The sequence below is a fragment of the Periophthalmus magnuspinnatus genome, chromosome 24 (assembly GCF_009829125.3).
Source record: "Periophthalmus magnuspinnatus isolate fPerMag1 chromosome 24, fPerMag1.2.pri, whole genome shotgun sequence".
Lineage (NCBI taxonomy): Eukaryota > Metazoa > Chordata > Actinopteri > Gobiiformes > Gobiidae > Periophthalmus > Periophthalmus magnuspinnatus.
In genome coordinates, this window is record NC_047149.1 from 5,129,076 (window position 1) to 5,138,280 (window position 9,205).

A 9,205-nucleotide genomic window follows, 5' to 3' on the forward strand; every position below is an offset into this window, starting at 1 on the left:
CAGGTCTAACCCAGGACTAAACCAAATCTAGGGGGTGACCTCCCTCTCCTCTTCTCCTTTCTCCCCCTCCTCCTCTTTTCTACTTGTACCTCCCTCCTCTCCCCTCGTTTCATCTGCCCCCCTCACAGTCTCATCTCCCTCTTTCCTTACCCCCCCACCCCCATTTTCCTCCCCTCCATTCCTCCCTCTCCCTTCCTCTCTACCGCCCGTGCTCCTCTCTCTCCCCTGGACCAGGCCTGACTCGTTGTTCTCCATGGTCCTCCTCAGAATCTTGTACCTCTTGAGCAGATGTTTCCATAAGGTTTTCATCAGGGTGGGGTCATTGGGGTTTTGGGCAAGTAGCTGTACCTCTTGCAGACTCTCAAACTCTTCACACACCTCCGCAGTCGCCTCAACCATCACCCTGTTCATCTGCTCAGAGGTCACGCCATGATGTTTTGGCACCTTGAAATAGCAGTTGACAGAGAACACTTTGACTTTCTTTTTTGTCTTCCTCTTCCTCTCTGTCTTCTGTTCGCTCGGACTCTCATCTCCACACCTATAGACCCCACTGTTGTATCCAAACAGCGGGTCTTTGTATACGTAGGCGATGATATGGGCGTCCCTGATTTCAGGCAGAGGAGGTGTTTGACGGAGCACTTGGGCTTGGGACTCTCCTAGCTGTTTTGCCTGGGTCCCACTGAGGGAATCGTCTTTGAGGATGTAGATCAGACTCTTCAGAAAGAAACCGGTGTACTCCATTGTCTCCTTCTCTGAAGAGTCTGACGTGTCCTCTCTCTGCTCTGAGCTCTCACTCTCCTCCTCTGCATCTATTCTCTCCTCCTCTGCATCACTTAACTCCTCCTGTGCATCACACATCTCCTCCTCTGCGTCACTTAACTCCTCCTGTGCATCACACATCTCCTCCTCTGCGTCACTTACCTCCTCCTCTGAGCTCTCACTTTGCTTGAGTCCATCTACATACCTTTGCTCCTCATTGTTGCCTTCTTCCAGGAATGCTCTTACCACCTCAGACAACCTTGAGAGGATATCTTTTTTACTCTTCTCCTCCTCTGCATTTTTACCTCTGTGCTTAGGGTTTACACTGCTCTCATTAGTTGTACGAACTTCACAAATCTTTTTCTTTGTGAAGTGTTTTACCCTCGCCCACTGCGTGGACGGTCCAAGTAAGCTTTCCTCCTCTCCTGACTCTTCTGAAGATGTGATTTCAGATGTAGACCCTCCCGACAATGGTGCAGTGCCTGGTTCTAGTCTGGTCTCAGAGTCAGGCTCAGAGATGTATTCAGAGGAAGATGGCGACTGAGACAAAAGCGGATGCAGTTTCTGTTCGGCAAAGGAGCTTGGATTTCCAGATGTCATGAGGTGACTCCTGTCCATCTGCTCCTTACTGCCCTCATCTGAAGTGTCTGTGCTCTCCTCCTCTCCTTTAGTCTGTCCCTGCCCCTGTGTCTGCTCCTCTCCCTCCTCTTGTATCTCCTCCTCTCCGCTCTCCCCTCCCTCCTCCTGTGTCTCCTCCTCTCCCTCCTCTCCGCTCTCCCCTCCCTCCTCCTGTGTCTCCTCCTCTCCTTCCTCTCCTTCCTCTTCTCTCTGCTCCTGCTTTTGCTCTGGTGCAGTTCCAGTCTCTTCCTGAAGCTTCTCTAAGGCCATTCTTATAGCTTTAATGGAAGCCTCATCTTCGGTGGCTCCGGTTGCACTCACGTCAACATTACCCACCTTCACCTGAACACAATGAGTGCAGAAAGTCTGAACCTGCAGCCTGTGCGACTCCGCCAAGTCATTCAGACTCTGGGTCAGAGACGCCAACACCCCCCTCCCTCGGTCAGCAGCAGACATGAGAACCTCTTTCAAATGGATACAACAAATAAATCTGTTCTTTTTCTAGTAGTGCTAGTAGTAGTAGCAGTAGTAGAAGTGGTAGTCGTGCAGTCGTGTGTACTCTGATTCAGTCTCAGCTGTTTCACTCACAGGTACAAAGGCTTTGATGATGATGTAATGCAGCTTTGTGATGACATCACAGCATCTGAAAGCCCACAGTGCTGATGACATCACAAAGCTGTGGAGACAGGTCACCATGGAAACAACAAAGTAAACCACCTGACACATTCCGGAATTGCAATCGTTTTAAACTGCGCCGCTGATCAGGTCGGAATTCTGTGGTGGAAATTGCCCTTTCCAACAATGAAAACAAACTGAAAATGTTCCCATGGGCCGATCTGAAAACAAAGTCAGCTGACCCATGTCTATGACAGTTTTCCCTTGCACAGTGTAGATTTGTGGTATTGCTAAGATCAGTCTCTTTGCAAACCTGCTATGGTAATGAGGAGAATTGAATTGAATCAAGGTGAGATACTGTGGAGGTTTTGCCAGTATATCTTTGTAAATAAAGATGTGTGTGTGTGTACGTCTGCAGTGTCTGCAGTGAGGTCCTGTGTGCACATCACAGTGGTGAGTGTAGTAACTGTCAATAGTTATAAAACAAAGTGCACTGTGGTAAACAGTATCAGCATGTTTAAGGTGTTTGCTGCATGACTATGAATAATATCACCATAAAGTAAAGTAGATTGAATTCATGTTTTACTAGTTTTATATGAAAAACTGTTTTTATTCTTGTAAACAAAAAAGGTTGTCAAGTGTGTGTTTTAAAAGATAGCCTGCTATCCAACCAAGCTTGTGACATGAGATCTGATGGTAGTTTTAGTTTTTGACAAATTTAGAACCAGTTTTAGATTTAATAATGACTGTTGAAAAATATCAAATGGATTTTGCAATTTGGCAAGAGCTTCCTGAGCAGTGGGTGTGATGCAATACACAATAGTGTCATCCACATAAAAACGGACAGTGCAATAGGAAGATGAGGGTAAAATATTATTGATATACAAAGTAAAAAGTAATGGACCGAGGACTGAACCATGGGGAACACCCTTTTTATTATTGACCATGGAGATATGTAACCATCTGCCATTACTGACTGTGATCTATTTGAAAAGTATGAGGTGAGAAAATTTTAGAGAAACCTTATCAAAACCAAGGGATGCAAGTTTATTTAGGAGACTGACTGGTCCTGGTTGACTTGGTCCTGCCAGACCCAGGTTTCCCTGTATTTTTTTTTTCTTCTGTCTCTGTACTTATTTGTCCACATTATACTGGTTGGTCAGAATCACTGGGGGCGTTACACTGATGTTCAGTACAATAGAGCAGAAGCATGTGAGCAGACCTCTCCCAAGCCTCACAGGTACAGCGACCTAAGGATGGCTCCATCTTCCTCAGTGGAGGCTTAGGGTGAGTTGGGGTGGCACCATAGACTGTAAATATAAATGGACATATCTAACCTGCTAGCCGCTTCATTCCAGATAGAAAAAGAGCGTTCTTCCAGCTCCACTGACTCTAATTCGGTTTCAGTTCCATTTCTATTGAAAAACTGTCACCTCTCTCTCGCTACTTTGTCCATAAATGAAAATATGAACATTAATAACAAACAAATCAGCTGCTTTCTTTCCCCAAGGTCGCTCCCACTATCGTTAGAAATAGGTTTGATTGACAGCGTTGTGGAGCGGTCACTCCCTGCTTAACCTGCGGTGCGGGCACTGCTAAAACAGCCTCGCTCCAGATTGGCTCTTTGGTTGCTATAACACTCTCTGTCGGAGCTGCAAATATGGGACTTGGAATTGGCCCCTATAACCGGAATGTGATGTCACACTCCCAGAGTCCACTTCTCTATACAGTCGATAGGTGGCACCCAGACCCTGTGAATGTTTAACCTAAAACTGAAACAGTGCAACGTCAGTTAATATAAATATAATATAATAACTAATCCAGGACCAAACCAGAACTAAACCAGGACTAACTCAGGACTAAATCAGGACTAAACCAGATTCAGTCTCAGCTGTTTCACTCACAGGTACCTTTGTGCCTGTGCGTGAAACATCATCATCAAAGCCTTTGCATCAAAGTTACTGTATTTACAAATGACGAAATATATCAATGTGTGAGACTCATTGGAATGAATGGAATAGTAACATATAGACGCTGATTTTGGGGAGAGGGGTGATGCAAGCGAGGACGAGAGGCACAAAGTGTACCTCGTGTCCGCAAGGGGTGTGGAGGGCCTTTATTATTATTATTATTATTATTATTATTATTATTATTTTTATTATTATTATTATTATTATTATTATTATTATTATTATTAATAATATTAATAATAATAATAATAATAATAATAATGATTTAAACCAGGACCAGATTTAAACAGGACCAGATTTAAACCAGGACTAAGCCAGGTTTAAATCAGGTCTAAACCAGATTTAAACCAGGACTAAGCCAGGTTTAAATCAGGTCTAAACCAGGACTAAACCAGGTCTAAATCAGATCTAAACCAGGACTAAGCCAGGTTTAAATCAGGTTTAAACCAGGACTAAGCCAGGTTTAAATCAGGTCTAACCCAGGACTAAACCAAATCTAGGGGGTGACCTCCCTCTCCTCTTCTCCTTTCTCCCCCTCCTCCTCTTTTCTACTTGTACCTCCCTCCTCTCCCCTCGTTTCATCTGCCCCCCTCACAGTCTCATCTCCCTCTTTCCTTACCCCCCCACCCCCATTTTCCTCCCCTCCATTCCTCCCTCTCCCTTCCTCTCTACCGCCCGTGCTCCTCTCTCTCCCCTGGACCAGGCCTGACTCGTTGTTCTCCATGGTCCTCCTCAGAATCTTGTACCTCTTGAGCAGATGTTTCCATAAGGTTTTCATCAGGGTGGGGTCATTGGGGTTTTGGGCAAGTAGCTGTACCTCTTGCAGACTCTCAAACTCTTCACACACCTCCGCAGTCGCCTCAACCATCACCCTGTTCATCTGCTCAGAGGTCACGCCATGATGTTTTGGCACCTTGAAATAGCAGTTGACAGAGAACACTTTGACTTTCTTTTTTGTCTTCCTCTTCCTCTCTGTCTTCTGTTCGCTCGGACTCTCATCTCCACACCTATAGACCCCACTGTTGTATCCAAACAGCGGGTCTTTGTATACGTAGGCGATGATATGGGCGTCCCTGATTTCAGGCAGAGGAGGTGTTTGACGGAGCACTTGGGCTTGGGACTCTCCTAGCTGTTTTGCCTGGGTCCCACTGAGGGAATCGTCTTTGAGGATGTAGATCAGACTCTTCAGAAAGAAACCGGTGTACTCCATTGTCTCCTTCTCTGAAGAGTCTGACGTGTCCTCTCTCTGCTCTGAGCTCTCACTCTCCTCCTCTGCATCTATTCTCTCCTCCTCTGCATCACTTAACTCCTCCTGTGCATCACACATCTCCTCCTCTGCGTCACTTAACTCCTCCTGTGCATCACACATCTCCTCCTCTGCGTCACTTACCTCCTCCTCTGAGCTCTCACTTTGCTTGAGTCCATCTACATACCTTTGCTCCTCATTGTTGCCTTCTTCCAGGAATGCTCTTACCACCTCAGACAACCTTGAGAGGATATCTTTTTTACTCTTCTCCTCCTCTGCATTTTTACCTCTGTGCTTAGGGTTTACACTGCTCTCATTAGTTGTACGAACTTCACAAATCTTTTTCTTTGTGAAGTGTTTTACCCTCGCCCACTGCGTGGACGGTCCAAGTAAGCTTTCCTCCTCTCCTGACTCTTCTGAAGATGTGATTTCAGATGTAGACCCTCCCGACAATGGTGCAGTGCCTGGTTCTAGTCTGGTCTCAGAGTCAGGCTCAGAGATGTATTCAGAGGAAGATGGCGACTGAGACAAAAGCGGATGCAGTTTCTGTTCGGCAAAGGAGCTTGGATTTCCAGATGTCATGAGGTGACTCCTGTCCATCTGCTCCTTACTGCCCTCATCTGAAGTGTCTGTGCTCTCCTCCTCTCCTTTAGTCTGTCCCTGCCCCTGTGTCTGCTCCTCTCCCTCCTCTTGTATCTCCTCCTCTCCGCTCTCCCCTCCCTCCTCCTGTGTCTCCTCCTCTCCCTCCTCTCCGCTCTCCCCTCCCTCCTCCTGTGTCTCCTCCTCTCCTTCCTCTCCTTCCTCTTCTCTCTGCTCCTGCTTTTGCTCTGGTGCAGTTCCAGTCTCTTCCTGAAGCTTCTCTAAGGCCATTCTTATAGCTTTAATGGAAGCCTCATCTTCGGTGGCTCCGGTTGCACTCACGTCAACATTACCCACCTTCACCTGAACACAATGAGTGCAGAAAGTCTGAACCTGCAGCCTGTGCGACTCCGCCAAGTCATTCAGACTCTGGGTCAGAGACGCCAACACCCCCCTCCCTCGGTCAGCAGCAGACATGAGAACCTCTTTCAAATGGATACAACAAATAAATCTGTTCTTTTTCTAGTAGTGCTAGTAGTAGTAGCAGTAGTAGAAGTGGTAGTCGTGCAGTCGTGTGTACTCTGATTCAGTCTCAGCTGTTTCACTCACAGGTACAAAGGCTTTGATGATGATGTAATGCAGCTTTGTGATGACATCACAGCATCTGAAAGCCCACAGTGCTGATGACATCACAAAGCTGTGGAGACAGGTCACCATGGAAACAACAAAGTAAACCACCTGACACATTCCGGAATTGCAATCGTTTTAAACTGCGCCGCTGATCAGGTCGGAATTCTGTGGTGGAAATTGCCCTTTCCAACAATGAAAACAAACTGAAAATGTTCCCATGGGCCGATCTGAAAACAAAGTCAGCTGACCCATGTCTATGACCCTATATTTATAAACACTATGAAAACAGTTACTGTATTTACAAATGACGAAATATATGAATGTGTGAGACTCATTGGAATGAATGGAGTAGTAACATATAGATGCTGATTTTGGGGGGAGGGGTGATGCAAGCGAGGACGAGAGGCATAAAGTGTACCTCGTGTCCGCAAGGGGTGTGGAGGGTCTTTATTATTATTATTATTATTATTAATAATAATAATAATAATCATTCTTATTCATTTATTTGTCTTCATTTACCTGCAGTGTAGTTAGCTCCTCCCTTCAGACAGATATAAGAGTCCAGCAGTAATCTGACCAGAACTGAAGAAGCGGCTTGGATGAGCAGCGAGACATCTTCACTCCTACAACAATATGTCCAGTTGACTGATTTAAACTTCGCCTTTTGTTTTATCCTCATTATTTATTTTTGTTGAATTTTCAGTTTGAGCCTCGTCATTTTGGTCTTAAACTGTTTTCTATTAACCCGTTCTACATGATCCCGGTATTTTTATACCCATCACCCCGTTTTGACAGATTTGAACATATGCATTTATCCAATGACGGCATGACCTTTTCCGGGCGTTGTGGATTTAACTGTGATGGCTGATGTTCAAAAAGTGTGTGCGTAAGGTGTGTGTGGCAGTGCTCTGGGTCTCTTCTTCTTGGGTTGGAGCTGTCAGTGGGAGCTCTTCTTGGTTGACAATCCAATGGTCAAACTGAGCCAGGACGGGACTGCTCTGACCCTCCAAACAGGTACAGAGGCATATGTTGTATTGGGTTTACTATCACAGTGGAGAAATTAACTATAGATTAGCGGTAAAAAACAAAACAAACAAAATGGCAACAAAAAACATCCATCCATTTTCTTCCACTTTATCTGGGACCAGATTGCAGAGGCAGCAGTCTGAGCAGGATGCTTAAACTTCCATTTCCATCACATAGTCTTGAGTCTTCTCTGGGGCCTCCCCTTGGTGGGACGTGTCCAGAACATTTCTCCAGGGAGGTTTCTAGGAGGAGCAGCGGCTTTACTTCAAGCTCCTCATTCTAAGGGAGCCCAGCCACCCTGCGGAGGAAACTCATTTTGACCGCTTGTGTCAATGATCTTGTATATTGGATGTGTTCATTGTTTTGACATTGTGAGGTGGCACTTTATAATAACTCCACTTATATTAACTTAACAACTAGAGGGTAGCTGGTTCACATCACGGCTGAGTGCACACTACTGTATGAAGTCACATTGTCCTCATCTAGTCCTGGTTTAATACTAGTCCTGGTTAAGTTCTAGTCCTGGTTAAGTTCTAGTCCTGGTTTAGTTCTAGTCCTGGTTAAGTTCTCTTCTAGTGTTTGTTTAGTTCTCATCTAGTCCTAATTTAGTTCTCATAGAGTCCTCATTTAGTTCTAGTCTTGGTTTAGTTCTCATCTAGTCCTGGTTTAGTTCTCTTCTAGTCCTGGTTTAGTTCTCATCTAGTCCTGGTTTAGTTCTCATCCCGTCCTGGTTTAGTTCTCATATAGTCTTGGTTTAGTTCTCATATAGTCTTGGTTTAGTTCTCATATAGTCCTGGTTTAGTTCTCATATAGTCTTGGTTTAGTTCTCATATAGTCCTGGTTTAGTTCTCATATAGTCTTGGTTTAGTCCCAGTGTCGATGTAATATATTTGGCCTCCATTATTACAAACTGAAGTTGCAGGATTGAACCATTTCACTGAACATTGTAGGTGACACTGAGTCTTTAGTGCATTTATTTTAATAGATAAATGGTCCCACAGAGCCGCTCCGTCGCCCAGTAACTGAAACACGCGGCTAACGCTAACCGTAAAACAGGGGTCGCCAACACTGTGACCGCGGGCACCAGGTCGCCCCCAAGGTCTACATGAGTCGCCCGCAGGCCGGGTCTAAAAATAGCACAACTCACTAATGAGCTGCATTTCTTTATTTTTTTATTCTGTTGCCATTTTTTTAATCACCCTTGCATTTATATATGTTTAAAATGACTATCTTAAAAATATGTTAATTATACGTGAAGTTTAGAAAAGTTAAGGTGAACTCTGACCTACTCAGTTCAAAGGTCAGTATTGTGCGCGTGACAAAACCAGTGCTCCGTCCGCGAGCGCAGTGAGGATGCGCTGAATGCAGTTTATGAATCCAAAAACATGGCAGAAAAAAATAATCACTGTCACAACGAAAAAAGAAATGTGCGTGTCTCATCATCAGCAAAGCGGCACAATGTGGAGGAACACTTTACGTGTCCCAAAAGCTCCACGCCAACTCCCCGCGAGGACGCGCACTACAGCAGAAAAAGCTTGTCAGCTAAACGCAGCTTTTGGGTAAACAACAGGCCTTTTTCACACGACTGGAGAAAAAAATCACAAAAAGCAAGATTTATTTAAAAATACGCAAGTTGATTTTTCTTTAACATTACATAATTGATAACTTTTTTGAAACATGGTACAACATAGTTGAAATTGTGACTTTTTTCATATGAGATGTAGTGATGTAAGTGATCATATGAAAATATAACAATTACTAA